Consider the following 13,893-nt stretch of genomic DNA (forward strand, 5'->3'; position numbering starts at 1 on the left):
TAGGTGCTGCCAAATGAAATCATCACCCATTTTAGTGCCCCTTACTAAAGCATGCTCCTCACTGGCAGCCTTCAGTACATAAACTGATGAATCATCTTGCTAGCTCAGAGGGTGACAGTAAAATTAAATTCCTTCTTTTCTCAATGCAACAGTTTAGTTATTCAAGACAGGAAATCACTTTGTGTTGGGAAGCAGTACTGGGTAAATCTCAACCAGTTTCCAGAACAGTGAAAGGCTCAGGTTGCAGCAGGAATGATGTGATTATGATGGGCGGGAAGCAGAGCAGGACAAGTTCCAGCAAAAACTCCATAGAATGCAATAGTGAATGTTATTCTTCATGTAGATCTTTAATAGGTGGTTCAAAAAAATTACACCAAGATTAATTCTACAAATACATTAAGCTCCTAGAGCTGTTTCTATAGAATTCTATTCAATAGGGTAGGATTTTTTTACAGAAACACTTGTCTGTGCCCTGCATCAATCACTCTGAGCCCAGTTCTACAGAAGTATCTTCACAAATAACGATGTAAAGGAGGAAGTAGTACAGAGTAGATGGGGAAGTATGAAAACACACATTGTTCTTTTTCTCTCCCACTCCTAGTCAGCTGCAGTATCTCACTATCAGTGAAAGCTGGCAAAGGGATCAATGACAAGTTGCCACAAGATAAGGAAGGCACAGATTGCTCATAGCACTTTAGAAGTATCTCCTGTGGAGGATCTGCACCAAAGCTGATTTTGATTCCTCTTTGTCAAGGCAGAGGATAAACTTTGGAGTGGTGTCAAGTCTATTTTTATGATACTAAGATCTCCCTGGGAATTTACGAGTCTCTCTTTGGATTTAATTTATCCCTTCAGGAAGTGTGGATTATAGATCAGTCATTTTAAGCCAGCTGACCTCAGTCACCTTCAGTGACAGGTAAACTCCAGCTTAAAGTGAAAGGATCCCCAGGGCCACTGGTTTCTGCTAAAGGATATGTGTGTGCTATCAGAATACTCAAACAATAAGAGAAATGTGATGCAAACTGGGGCAATCGCTTGGAGTAGTGCTGTAGACACAAAACACTGAACTAATGTAAGAACCATTGACATTTAATTCCAGAATTATTAATTCTTCCCAAATGGTCCAGATTTAAAGGGCATTAAATTCAGTAGTGAATCCCACTTTATATGATGATAAAAGGGAATGATAGCAATTACCTGTTGAACAGCAGTGGAGCTGAGCAGTATCTAATGCATTTGGGTTACTCAGAGCAAACTTCAAAGATTGCCTGAAAAGATGCTGCCTTTTGTACAGCTTGCTGTATTCTACCTGTAAATCTTCACAATTTTCATGGCAGTTTTACATGCAAAAAGTTCTATTTCAAGCTGAAATACTAGACTCAAATATTCAGGGTGGTTTTATTACATTCCCTAAAGCGCAGCCAAGGGTGAAAAAGCCACATGTAGAGCTCTCGGACTGCCGATCAATCCACCTGCAGCTTCCTTGCATGTGTCATGGGAAAAAAAGTGTTCCAATGTTTTCAGTGACTTTGCAAGGCTATTTGAAAGGCAGCAAAAAATTTAGGTGTGTTTGGAGATATCATGGAAGGCAGTGAGCAATGCAGTTTGTTTCTGTATTGAGTTTTTTTACTAGTTTATGATTATAAAACTCAAAGGTCCACATTGCAATTTAAGAATTTGTAGTTATTTTGAACAAGGGAGAAATTAGAAGATGATGGATTCTGTTACAGGAGACTTACTTAAAGCCCTATTCGAACACTATCCAGATATTTCATCTGAAGTCTTCATCAAGAGTAAAGATTACATAGGATCAGCTATCTGAAACAAATTAAAATGCTGGAACATTTTCTTGGCTGTTAGACATCTGAGAAATCTAGAAGTGGATGATGCCAAACTATCTGCCATATGTGTACTTCCTTTAGTCTTATTTTGCTGAATGAAATGTGGTTACCATAAAGGACATTTGGAATTGAGAAGGAGAGATCAACTAGATTTGGCTTTCCTAGATGTGGTCTATCTCTTAGCAAGTGTTTTACAGTTGCTTTTACAACTTTGGAGGAAAGTTTTTCTCATTAACAATTGTCACTTTACATTTTCAGCACAGAAAAATTAAGGCTATTGGGGTAAGTAAGTTTCAAGCCACCATTTTAGAGTTTTAGGTAAGCACTGTCGTTGGCTCATTGGGATTACACCACAGGCACCCAGTATGCTTACTGCAGCATTTATGGATTTTACTTCTATTTAATCTAATTCTATTAATTTTATTATAAATAGTAAATACATAATTCCAACCTTTAAACAAATAAGACAAAAACTTGCATTTCAGTAAAATTTAATTTAATAACAACTGTAAGGAAAATATTTTTTATTTCTTTAGATCAGTTTTAGGATCATAGATAATTTAGGCTGGAAGGAACCTCTGGAGGTCATCTAGTCCAACCCCCTTCTCAAAGCAGCTCTCATTACGTCAGGTTGCTCGTGGCAGTGTCCAGTCGAGTTGAACCCCCCGAAGACAGAGATTCTACAACCTCTGCTGAATGCTGATTGCTGCAGTGCATTGGTGAGAAAGCAATCCATGTGCAAAATTATTCTCCATTTTTCTGGATACAATCTGAAATATTTCACTTTCTATCTGAGGACTTACTCACTAAACTTTCTGGATTGCATATATACTGTTCGGGAATCATATATCCGAACTTTGTATCTAGTGACAGCTAACAGGTTCCAAGGGGTACTTCCTCCATTTAGGCTTGTACAAGCCTACAGTGGTAATAATTAGTTAAGTAGCTCAGAGTGCAAAAGTTAGCACAGTAAGTAAAATATTTTGTTCGCCCTGTGATTTACAGCTGGTTTGCTTCCTTGTTTACAAAACTAGGTGGTTTGGGTTTTTTTTTTTCCCAAAGCTATTTTAAAGCTGTATTTCATTGTCTCTAAAAGATTTTCTAGATATTTCATTTAACCTACAGCATTTTGGTTTCCTATCCAAAGTTTAATGGTCTTTCATTTATGCTTCATATGAAAATATTGACAAAGGCCTTAGCCAGCATCAGAACCTGTGTGCTCAGCCCTGTACAAATGCGTCAGGAGAATTTTTGCAACAATGGCAATTAACTTCTCATACTTCACAAACTGCTTTTCCCTTCCCTGTGGGTCAATTAGCTCTTTCAGCCTTACCCTGTCCTCATTCTTGGATTTATATGAGGGCAGTTGTGGCATTTTCTGGGTGAGCAGGAGTAAGATCTCATTCTTTGTTTTCTCCTTACCTTGGAACACAATCCTTGTTTTATATCCAATGTTTATATCCAATGTCATTTTTCTGGCCAACAGTCTCTTTGAATTAGCAACACTATAATCAAGTTTCCAGATTCAATTCTCTCTTAGGCTTATTGGGGAGGTGATAAAAATCTATACATTTTCATTGTCACCAGTATTTAAAAACAATCCCTGAAAAAGCATACAGTGATTTAGCTCATATCTTTGGACAAAGTCTGGAAACTCTAGCATCATTCCTAGAACCACTGGTACTAGAACCAGTGTGCAACTCCCCCATGAGTTCACAGCCCCTGTGCAGACCTCATCTGACCTCTGCAGAACTGAGGAGCAGAGGTTTTGCCTCATCCCTACTGACCCGTTCTATCTCCCTTCAACTCTTATGCCCTCTTCTGTGCAGATCTCAGGTCAGAAGAGCCAGGAAAGCAGTTGTGACTACTTTCCTGGCAAAGTGCTGCTCTAAAAACCACATCTCAGAGACGCAGTTGGTCCCAGTTACTTGCAGAAAAGAGGTTTTGATCCAGACCAGTGCCAGGAGCCGCCTCTTCCACCTTCCTGGGAGACCAGTGCTGCGCTAGGTCAGTTCCACCGCCAGAAATGAGCATGGGGCATTTTGTTTAAACTGAGAGGCTGATAGTGTTGAACCCATCTATTTGTATAAACTAGCTGACTATCTTCTTGCCATCTCTAATGTAAATCTACTATGGTATTGTGAAACTTTATTTATTTTAAGCTTGCAATATCTACCAAAGCAGACCATACAAAAAGGGTCCTTTCTAACTTCCATACCATTTTTCTACTGAGTTATTTGTTGGAAAGATATGTTCATGTATAATTAAATGTGGCTTGCTTAAACCTTTGCAGTTGGTAGCTTAATATATGTTTTGTTGTACTTTGAGTACAAAGGCTATATTATGCTTTTGTTGGCATCCTTGCTGGTTAGTATGCCAACTGCATAATTTTGTTCTCTGCTATATGTCAGGATTCGAGTGCCGAGGGCTCAACAGGTGGTGCTGGGATAAAGTTCTGGCAAATCAAATAGGTAATGCGGTTATTTCTTTTGTCAAATTATAATTGAAAACAGAGACAAGTAAAATGAGACTCACATTTTCCTGGTGCAAAACAGGGTTTAGAATTAAATTCAAATCAGTTTCCATGACAAATACACATTACTACTGGAGCTTGGTCTGTAAATAAACATGCAACACCTTAGTTTTGATGTAGAATGATTTGTTCCCTGTAAATTTAAACCTTAAGCATCAGTGTTTAAACAATAACAGAAGGCTAGAGTTCTCTGTGAATCTTCTGTCTCTCTTGTACACATTTTGCAGAAAATGTGCCAAAAGCTTCAGGAAAACTTTGAAAAGATTTAAATCTAAAAAGTCAAGAGAATTTGAGACAATCTGTGATACATAAGTCAAATGTTTAACATCAAGAGTTTCCTGCCATATTGTTTTCTAATCATTGCTATAACCATGTTCCCAGCAGAAAATTATAAATACGCTGGAAATTCCAGTGAATGTGCTGAATGAGGTGCTGCTCATTTTATGCTTGACTCGGATAATGTTTATTAATCCTAAAATAAAATAAAAAAATAGGATAAAGCCTTCTACAACAAAACCGAAACAAATCATAGATACATAGCTTGGTTTTCCAAAATTGCATATAAAAAGACCGATGCATTTGCAAGCCTATCCACTTCACTATTGTAGCTGATTTTTTACACTGAGATGTTTTTATTTTCCTCTGAGGACCTATCTGAATCTAATATGTATAATCTTATCTACATCTCCTACAATCATTGTGGTTTTATTTAGTTTTCCGTTCCTCCTCATTCAAAGACATTTCTCCTAAATTATAATTTTCTTAACTCCAAGCTGTGTTTTGTTAGACCTGAACCCATCATCCACTGAAGCAGCTTCCCACAGCGGCCTCCAGTTCTTAGGCTGGTCACAAACATCTTTATGTCCCTTTCAAGCTCTTATTTAACTGAAGGTTTACCTTTCCATGGGACCAGACAGTACATCCTCTTCTCTCATTTAATAACTCATTCCACAAGTGATCAGGAACTAAGGAGCATGAGAAAAGGGTATCACATTCAATCCATCAGCTTCCTTATTTTTACTCTTTGTATGTTGTAGGTACTATTGTTTAGTCCTAGCAAAATGCACACGTTTCTCTCCCGCAGCAGCAGGCTGAGGTGGTGACACTGACTGCCAGGGCTGCGGGCAGGTGATGGGACCACTGCCTGTGCCCTGGCCTGGGGCGCACCTAGCAGAACAAGACGTGAGAAACTACTGGACGTGGCACAAGAAATTGCTGGACATGACAGATCACAGGGTGAGACGCTGACAAATTTACAAATGGTGCTGTGAGGAATTCACGGATGGTTAAGGAGGAATTATGCGAGAAACAGCCAAATTTCACAGAAAGCTGGGGATGCATGCTGGGAGTGCTTTGGGGAGTTGGATAGTGCAAGGCCAACAGTACCAGGTAGTGGTATCAGCTTACCCACACAAGGCTGAGATCACCTTGAAATGGTGAAATACTAAAATTCAAATTCAACCTCTACAGCAGTTGAAAATGGAGCAGAGATTGACTGGATTCATGGAGAGCTACTGAATCGATGAACCTTTAAGCTGTTGGCATTTGACTAATCATCACTTTAATTTCTTGACACTTTTCAGTAGGAAGATACCTGGGAACAAGAAGACATTGGCTGAGAATAAGGATCCCAATTCAACATAACCTTCTCCAAAATTCCATGCTTGGACTGAATACATTCCTGGAGAAGCAGGGCATAGCTTCGTTAACCTATCAAAGTTGCACTCAGTTGCCTCAGGAACTGACCTGGCAGCTTCACTGCAAGGGACTCACTCAGAAGGTACAAAGTATCTTACAACCAAAGTGTTATTAAATTCTTTGCCTCTTTAGAAATCCTTTCACTTCACTACTACATTTCTAGACTGACTGGGGACATGCCATGAGGACAGATCCCTGCTCTCTATGATTTGCCATTAATGTTCAATGCATGAGAGAAAGTGTTCTGGTTTTTCTTTTTTTATTTTAAATAACCATGTTGAATATTTATCTTAAACCTCAGGTAGCAGTTTAGAAAAGAAACAGCTGAGAAGCAGATAACGTGCCCCTTTCATTGACAAAAGATTTATGTCTTGCCTGGCAGGACTTCATACTTACAGAGCTCACGGCTGACATAGTCAAACAGAAGTAGCACGTAGTCCAGTGTTTATCCAGGGGAACTGAGACCGCTGGTCGTACACTTTTTTGTGTGAAATTAAATCAGCCACGTTGAAATTGGCAAAGATTTAAAAACATGATAAAATTCCTATTAAAAAGGGGGGAGAGGGGCTCAGAAGCCATTTGAGTCATGCAAAAATAAGTAGGGTATGCATGAACATTTCTGCTGACTTTCTGTAGGAGCCATCTGTTTAGTTGCAAGGCACCGTCTCCCCCACGGGAATGGGTGAGGAGTTCAGCCACAGCACCGACCACCCTTCCCCCACAGCTGTCAAAACTATTGTCATTTGGCTCTGGCATGTGATACATTAAATTCCACGCTGTGCCAAAAAGAGAAGGGAAACAGTGTGAAACGTGTTCTTAGGTATGTCTTTGCCACAGACTACATGTGGCTTGGTATCACTGACTGCTAAGAGAGAAGGTTCATCTGCATTTTTGCACAACTTTTCAATCAACTTAAAAAAAAAAAACACAAACTTTTTTTTTTTAAAGTAGGGGGTGAGAAAGGTAGATTAGAATAGTAAAATTCTGCATTTCCCAGGAGATCCTTAATTTTTCTCCAGGGATAACAGTTTCCACCAGCTTTGCCACAGCTCAAATGAAGAAGAAATAAATGTCTTTTAGGTATAGTGCTGATACTCAGAAGGGCCCTCAAGGGAGACCAGGAGGAGGGGAAGGGATTTGATATACCTTCATTTCCCAAAGTGAGCTGGTAAACCCGTGGGTTTTCTCTTTCGCTGCCCCTCATCTCTCTGCCAGTCCAGATAGCTGTACCCAGAGAAGTGCTACTGGTGGCAATGTAAACTGCACATTGGAAAGCACAGGCAGAATTTGCCCTAGAGGAAATAAATTAACCATACATCTGCTTAAAGTACCCCCTCCCATGCAGTACAAAACCCACTAATTTCTTTTGAAATACTACTGTTACTCTGGGACTGAAAAAAATATGTAATAGGTAGGAAATTCTTTTTCTGGTATGCAACACACTGCTGGAAAGCCTAAAGGTTAATGCACACAACTAGATGGCCACAGACCTGGATGCCATCTCTTCAGTCAATATTCTTCTGTATTGCATCAGGCATGTCGCAATGTTTCTTCTTAAATAATTTCATCCATAAAATGGGAATAAACCTACATGAGTCCTGCTCCAATGAGAATGGTGGAGCTAATCTTAGTTGTGAAATGAGAATACTCACATAGAAACAGGCTCCTGAAATTCAAAGTTTTATTATTCCGTGCTGTTCTATTACATAAAAATGGCAGATTCCTCTGTGGTACTTAGGAACAGAGTGACAGCAATTTTTTCTGGGTTGTTTTTTTTTTACATTGCTACAAATTTGAATAGAATCTGCCCTTTGGTCTTTCATGTACAGCATTTGATTCATTGAGGATTAGAAATGTAATATGTAATGTTTTATATTTATCTCTCAGAAACAGCCTATACAAGATTTGATTTTTTGGAAAAAAAAAAAATCTGTGTATTTATTTGCCACAATTTTCTGTGAGGGTGCATAATGAAACACATATTTGGAGGCAGAGAAACGGGGGACAGGGAGGGTGTAAGTATGTATATGCTTTTGTGAAAAGGTGTTTGTACATGAATGTACATATATACATCTCTCTTCTAAGCCTGGAACCAGATTTCCAATTGCTCTTGAGTTTACCTACAAAAAGGCATGATTTAGACTGGAAATAACATCTCTCTGTGTTATTAAAAAGTGGGAGGGGGAAACAAATCTCCCAGGACAGAAGTAAGATGGATATCATTTCTCCTCTCTGCCAGTCCTCTTATAGCCCAGAAATACATACTTAGAGTTATATTTTCGTCTCAGTTCAATGTACCAGGTTTTGGCTATTCAAATCCCTTTTTCCATTAGTGTAAGTTAAGCCGCTCAGGCTTTGTGTGCGGGTGTTGCCCTACTTTCGTCACTCTGTCTCTGTGTACCTTCAGTTCAATTTACCTGCTCTGGTCTGCCAGGTAAGTGAATCTTCACAGGGCTCTGGCTGGTGTGTACCCACAGGCTGGAGCATCACCTGCAGCACGTCCTCAGCCTAGGACACTTTTAATGCTTGCTTTTCCCCTTCAGATGAGGACAATTGTGCTCACCAGAACACCAACCTGGCAAGGACTGCCAAGTCCAGCCAGCCCAGGCAGGCAGCACCCCATTGCCAGGGCTGGGAGGGCTCCCAGCACATCTGCCCCGATTAGTGAGGTCGAGAGATTAGGAGGGGAAGAGGCTGAGAATCAAAGCACGCATTTAGACCTGTCTGTGCCTGTTCCCAGGCTCTGTTCTGCCATCCCACCTCACTGCTCACAGCCTCCCATTCCCCTTGTGGTTCTTGTATACGTGCACAGGGCATGACGCTTTTTGAATACCTCTTGACTTGTCCCTCAGAATTGCCCTCTCTATTTTCCTTTCTATAAATTCATCTTTATTTATTCTTACTACAAATAATCTAAGGGCTGGGGACTTGATCCACACAAAGTCCTGTCATTGCGAGACCTAAAATGGCAATGTCTGCCCTGAGGTGTCTGGTTTCCAGTAACAGTCATTGCGATAGGCATTGCCTTGTGTCACATGCGTAAATTTCTTAACAGTGCAGGAGAAGGGCTTGATACCTTACTGAAATCTATTTCTGCCCATTTTTTTATGATTTTATTATGATTAATGGATCAGACTAAACCATTTGTAGTACATTTACTATCAGAAACAATATTGAAAGTAATTTGACCCCTATAGTACTTTCTTTTTTTAATAATGCTATACAGTGGCAAAAAAGGCTATGAAATCCGGTGTAGAGATCTTTATCTTAGTTGAACTGGTTGAGATATAGACAATGGAAATTCTCTGGGTTGACACTGGTATAATAGGAAGCAGAATATGACCTGCTCTTCTGAGCAATGTGCTGTCATCACAAACTACATCACCATACATACCTAACATATAAAAAGTTTATTTGTCAGCCTGCTCCTGTGAGCTCTTTATTTATGGCTACTTTATCATCTGAATAAAGCCATGTTTTTCATGATTAGAAACATAACAGTCTTGCAGACTCTGAAGCTGTATAGGTGAATGTGAATGCTTTTATTATGAAGTCATTTTGCTGTAAGCACTGGAGAAATCAGACAATGCCATACTGCGTTACTCAGCTAGCAGGTCAAGTGTAATAGGAAAGCACCAAGTTCAGAAGACATCTCCTAGCACGTTGCATTTCACTAAAGGACTAAATGACGCTGTTTATCACAGGACTTGAAAAGTTGGAAACTCAAGCTAATATTTTTGTCTGCAGCTTCTTCAACTGAGGACTGCGCCTCCTCTAGCATGTGTGCACAGCACCTCGCCTGGCAATGACCAACCTTGGAAGGTTCTTTCACAGCTGCCACAGAAGACCGAGTTGTGTGCCACAGTAGTCCATTTACTACTAATGGTGTGTACCATTTAGCTCTGAAGTGATGGTCTAACGGCTACCTTAGGAGTGAGAGCTGAGGTAAGACATTGACTGAGATACCTGGATGCCAATACCGCTTACTGGTCGGATACATTTAGCAGAGCTAAGCTGCCAACTTTCTAAGGAAAAGAATTACGTACTGACATTGCCGTTCTCAAATTCAACTCCTCACAGAAAGACAAAGTCAGAAATACTGAGCTTTGCAGCAATTTACCTTAAAATGGCAAGGTTAAGTAAATAAAGGAGCAGCTGGCACAGTCCTCATGAAGTCTGCTTAAAGGCACAATAAAGGTTCAGTGTAAATGTATATCATTAAATAGCCTCTTCAAATATCAAAAGTAGTTATCATGTCAAAAGAGCAGAGAACATGGTCATCAGGAGTAAAAAGCCATCCTTCAGCAAGTAAGTCACATCCAATGGCGAAAAATAGAGAACAGAATAGACTTGGAGACGTTAACTAAAACCACAATAAACAGGCCAACAACATTTTGAAGAGTGACTTGCTAAACATTCAAACCTAATAAAACTGTGTTCAGTTACCTCAGTTACCTCAGACTCTAGAAGGCTCCTGGTGGTGCCACCATGGGACAGAGGTGCAAAAGGAGCAGTTCTGGAAGAGAAAGCCATTGCAGGTATTCACTCAAAATTTCCAAATGAACTCTCATATGAAATTGCCAGTAATGGCTCTGTGCAATCAATTGTTTGCACTAACCTTAGTAGTGCACAGAAACACAGGCAGGGAAAAGGAAGATGAAAATTTGTGAGAAAGGCTCCAGAGATGACCCTGAGAAACCCCAGCAGCCCTGTTAAATGTGCACCCTCTGAGACAACTGCATACTGTCTACCTTAATGAGTGAATTAGCTGTGCTAGAGTAATAAAAATCTATTGCAGTTAGAACTAATATTACAGGGCTTTGGTTTTCTTGTTGGATGGAACAGAATTCTCTGTACTTCTGACTTTTTTTGAAAGGTGCAAGCCAAATCTTATATGCATCAATTAGACTGTGAAAATGTTCTGCTGGAGCTGCCTATGGAATATAACTTAATGACAAATTGCATGCATGCTGTGGAGAGACATAACAGAATGTTATTGCCATTGTTCATCCTTTGGTATTTGGTCTGCAGAGTCTAAGCTTGTTAATCAGCCCTTCATCCTGCTTTTGCTCGGGTGCGTTCAGCGCCAAGAGTGAATTTCCTCTATATGCTTTTCCACTGCAAGCTTTGCCAAAGCTCTTTTGTTCAGTGTGTCAGTCAGCTGTGCTCTTGCTTTAATTGTGCCAGTAACTCATGTCTGGAGATTATTCATTCTGGTCTGGTGCAGCTAGCACTGTGTCACTCTGAGGCTGATGGAGACATTGGTCTTGTGTGGACCCAGTTCAGGTCTGGCGTGATTCTGCACCCTTCTGCAGGTGCCCTGCAGCCCTGAACAAGGGGATTCTGAAGGTGCGCTAAGGCTGTAAAAATGCTAATATCTGTGTTGTGTATGAAGAATAAGGAGTACAACAGCTCATGTAGTCTGAGCGCTCCTTTTGGGAAATATTTGATCTCACTCTTTGTGAGAATTGTTCCAAGAGGTTTCTTTGAGATTGTTACCAAGAAAATAAGTAAAATTACTGTCAGGAAAATTATTTTGAGTAATACCTATTACAAAGCACTAGCTACAGCAATACTAATGCTAGTTCTAACACTGGTATTCTTCCTTTTTCTGTATGTCTGGGGAGGGGGGTTAGATTATAGTTGCATGTAACTTTGCAAAACCAGTTGTATACCACAGGCTGATTCTTTTAAAGAAAGGATCAGCTGAAAGAGATCAGCCATTCCTGGCAAGGGACAATATACCCCTTATTTGATAAAAGTGATTCATAAGTGTTGTCTACAACTTTGAATTCCACTTAGCACTAATCAGGAGAGATGTTAGGTGCATCATCTCCAGTGAACTAAGTCAGTAATATTCCCATGTTTAGAGATAAGCCATTCAAAAGACAATAGATTGACTCTCTTGGTTTACTCCCTTCTGCAGACAGAAAAAGCATGAAAGAAAACTCAGTAAAGACAAGATTCCTAGAATTTAAGAAAGAAAATTCAAATCATAGGATCATAGAATGGTTTGGGTTGGAAGAGATCTTTATAGGGCACCTAGCAGGGACATCTTAAGTAGGTCAGGTTGCTCAGAGCCCCGTCCAGCCTGACCTTGAATAGATCCAGATCTCCAGGTATGTGTTTGAAATATTGCTCACACTTCCCGTGTCTGCCTAGCTCGATGCAAAGTCCTGCAAATGAAAAGACCACTCAGCAGAGATCCCCAGTAAAAATATATCCAGGCTGAGGTTCTTCATCTCCTAAAGGATTTTGATGTCCTGTCCCAATAAAAGTTTAAAGCAAGATAAGGTTATTTTCATTAGCTGTTGAAAGTTTGGATAAAAACGTTTATTTGGGGTATTTCTTTTTTTCTCTTTTTCTCTTTTTCTGTTTTTTCTTTTTCTGTTCTTTTTCTTGTTCTTGTTCTTTTTATTTTTTCTCTTTTCTTTTTCTCCTGTTCCTTCTCTCCTTTTCCTTTTTCTCCTTTTCCTTTTTCTTTGTCTTTTTCTCCTTTGACTTTTTCTCCTTTTCCTTTTCCTTCTTCTTCTTTTTCCTTTTCCTTCTTCTTCTTTTTCCTCTTCCTCCTCTTCCTCTTTCTTTTCTTCTTTTATTCTTTTCATATTTTCTTCTCAAAGCTACTTTTAGAATAGTCTTCTGTTGGCATATGCACTGTTCCAACTTTCATCCTTGATAGAAACTACAATAACTAAGGGGCAAACCTTACAAAGTAGCTCATGAGTAAATGGAATTTAATGGGGTCAATTATCCCCACACGCTTGTGTGCAGTTTTCATTAATATTAATAGGTCGTAGACATGTGTATTGAGCTGAAGAATAGGCTATCACTGGCCTCTACACTCTATTTTGTGTGTGTGCTGATTTAGAATTATTGAAGAGAACATATTAATTTTGAACTGTCTAGCATGTTAGTGGCAGAAAAAAACACGTGTCCATTACACCTGCAAGGTACAGAAAGGTTGAAAAAAACAGATCAAACGTGACTGAAACAGTGCAGACTCCGTTTGTGCTTTTTCCATAATTCAGAATCACATTACATGCATGTCTCTCTATAAATATTTAATGAAATGGAAATGAATATGTAGCAGGCTGGGTTCTTCCCTCTAAGGGTTAAGTTCCATTTCTGCAAATTGGTTTGTGCCCTACTTCTGTTCCTGTGTCTCTGTGCATCTAGACATTTTCTTGGCATCTCTAACTCTTCTGAGGTTTCAGGAGATCTTCGGAGATTTGCTAGTAATTGACCTGTTTGGATCGCACATGACTGGCATTTGCTAAAAGATAACACAGTCCTGCATTTTGTTGTTAAGTGCTGGTCATGTTATTAACTTGTGGCCAAACCAGAATAAAGGCTCAGGAGACATCATTTTCCCTTAGACAACTTCATTTGGTTCTTACCGTAATCTCCATTATAAATGAAGCACTTTGGTCTCGGCTTAAGAGTCACATATTCTTTAACTTGTCAGCTGTGTTTGTCCAGTAATGAATACACCCATTTTGCTTCCTTTTTTTGAGATGGTACTGTACACTAAGGATAAACAATCAACATAACATCATAGTCAGATGATTTAACCTTCTGCCACTTCTCTAACCATTAAAGAGTTCCTGCCACTGATAACTGGCTATTGGAACATGTGTAAATGTTTTCTGAGAAAACAGGATTACCAAATGAAGGAAACCTGATGTTTTCTCCTTAGAAAACAGGAATAATTAATAAGCTTAGGTCTACCCTATCCCCAAGGAGTCTGAATGAGCCCTATTTGTTTTAGGTTTATCGTGTAACAGAAACAAATCTTGCCCCCAGCTACAATAGCATAATTCT

Source organism: Grus americana, chromosome 8 (assembly GCF_028858705.1).
Source record: "Grus americana isolate bGruAme1 chromosome 8, bGruAme1.mat, whole genome shotgun sequence".
Taxonomy (NCBI): domain Eukaryota; kingdom Metazoa; phylum Chordata; class Aves; order Gruiformes; family Gruidae; genus Grus; species Grus americana.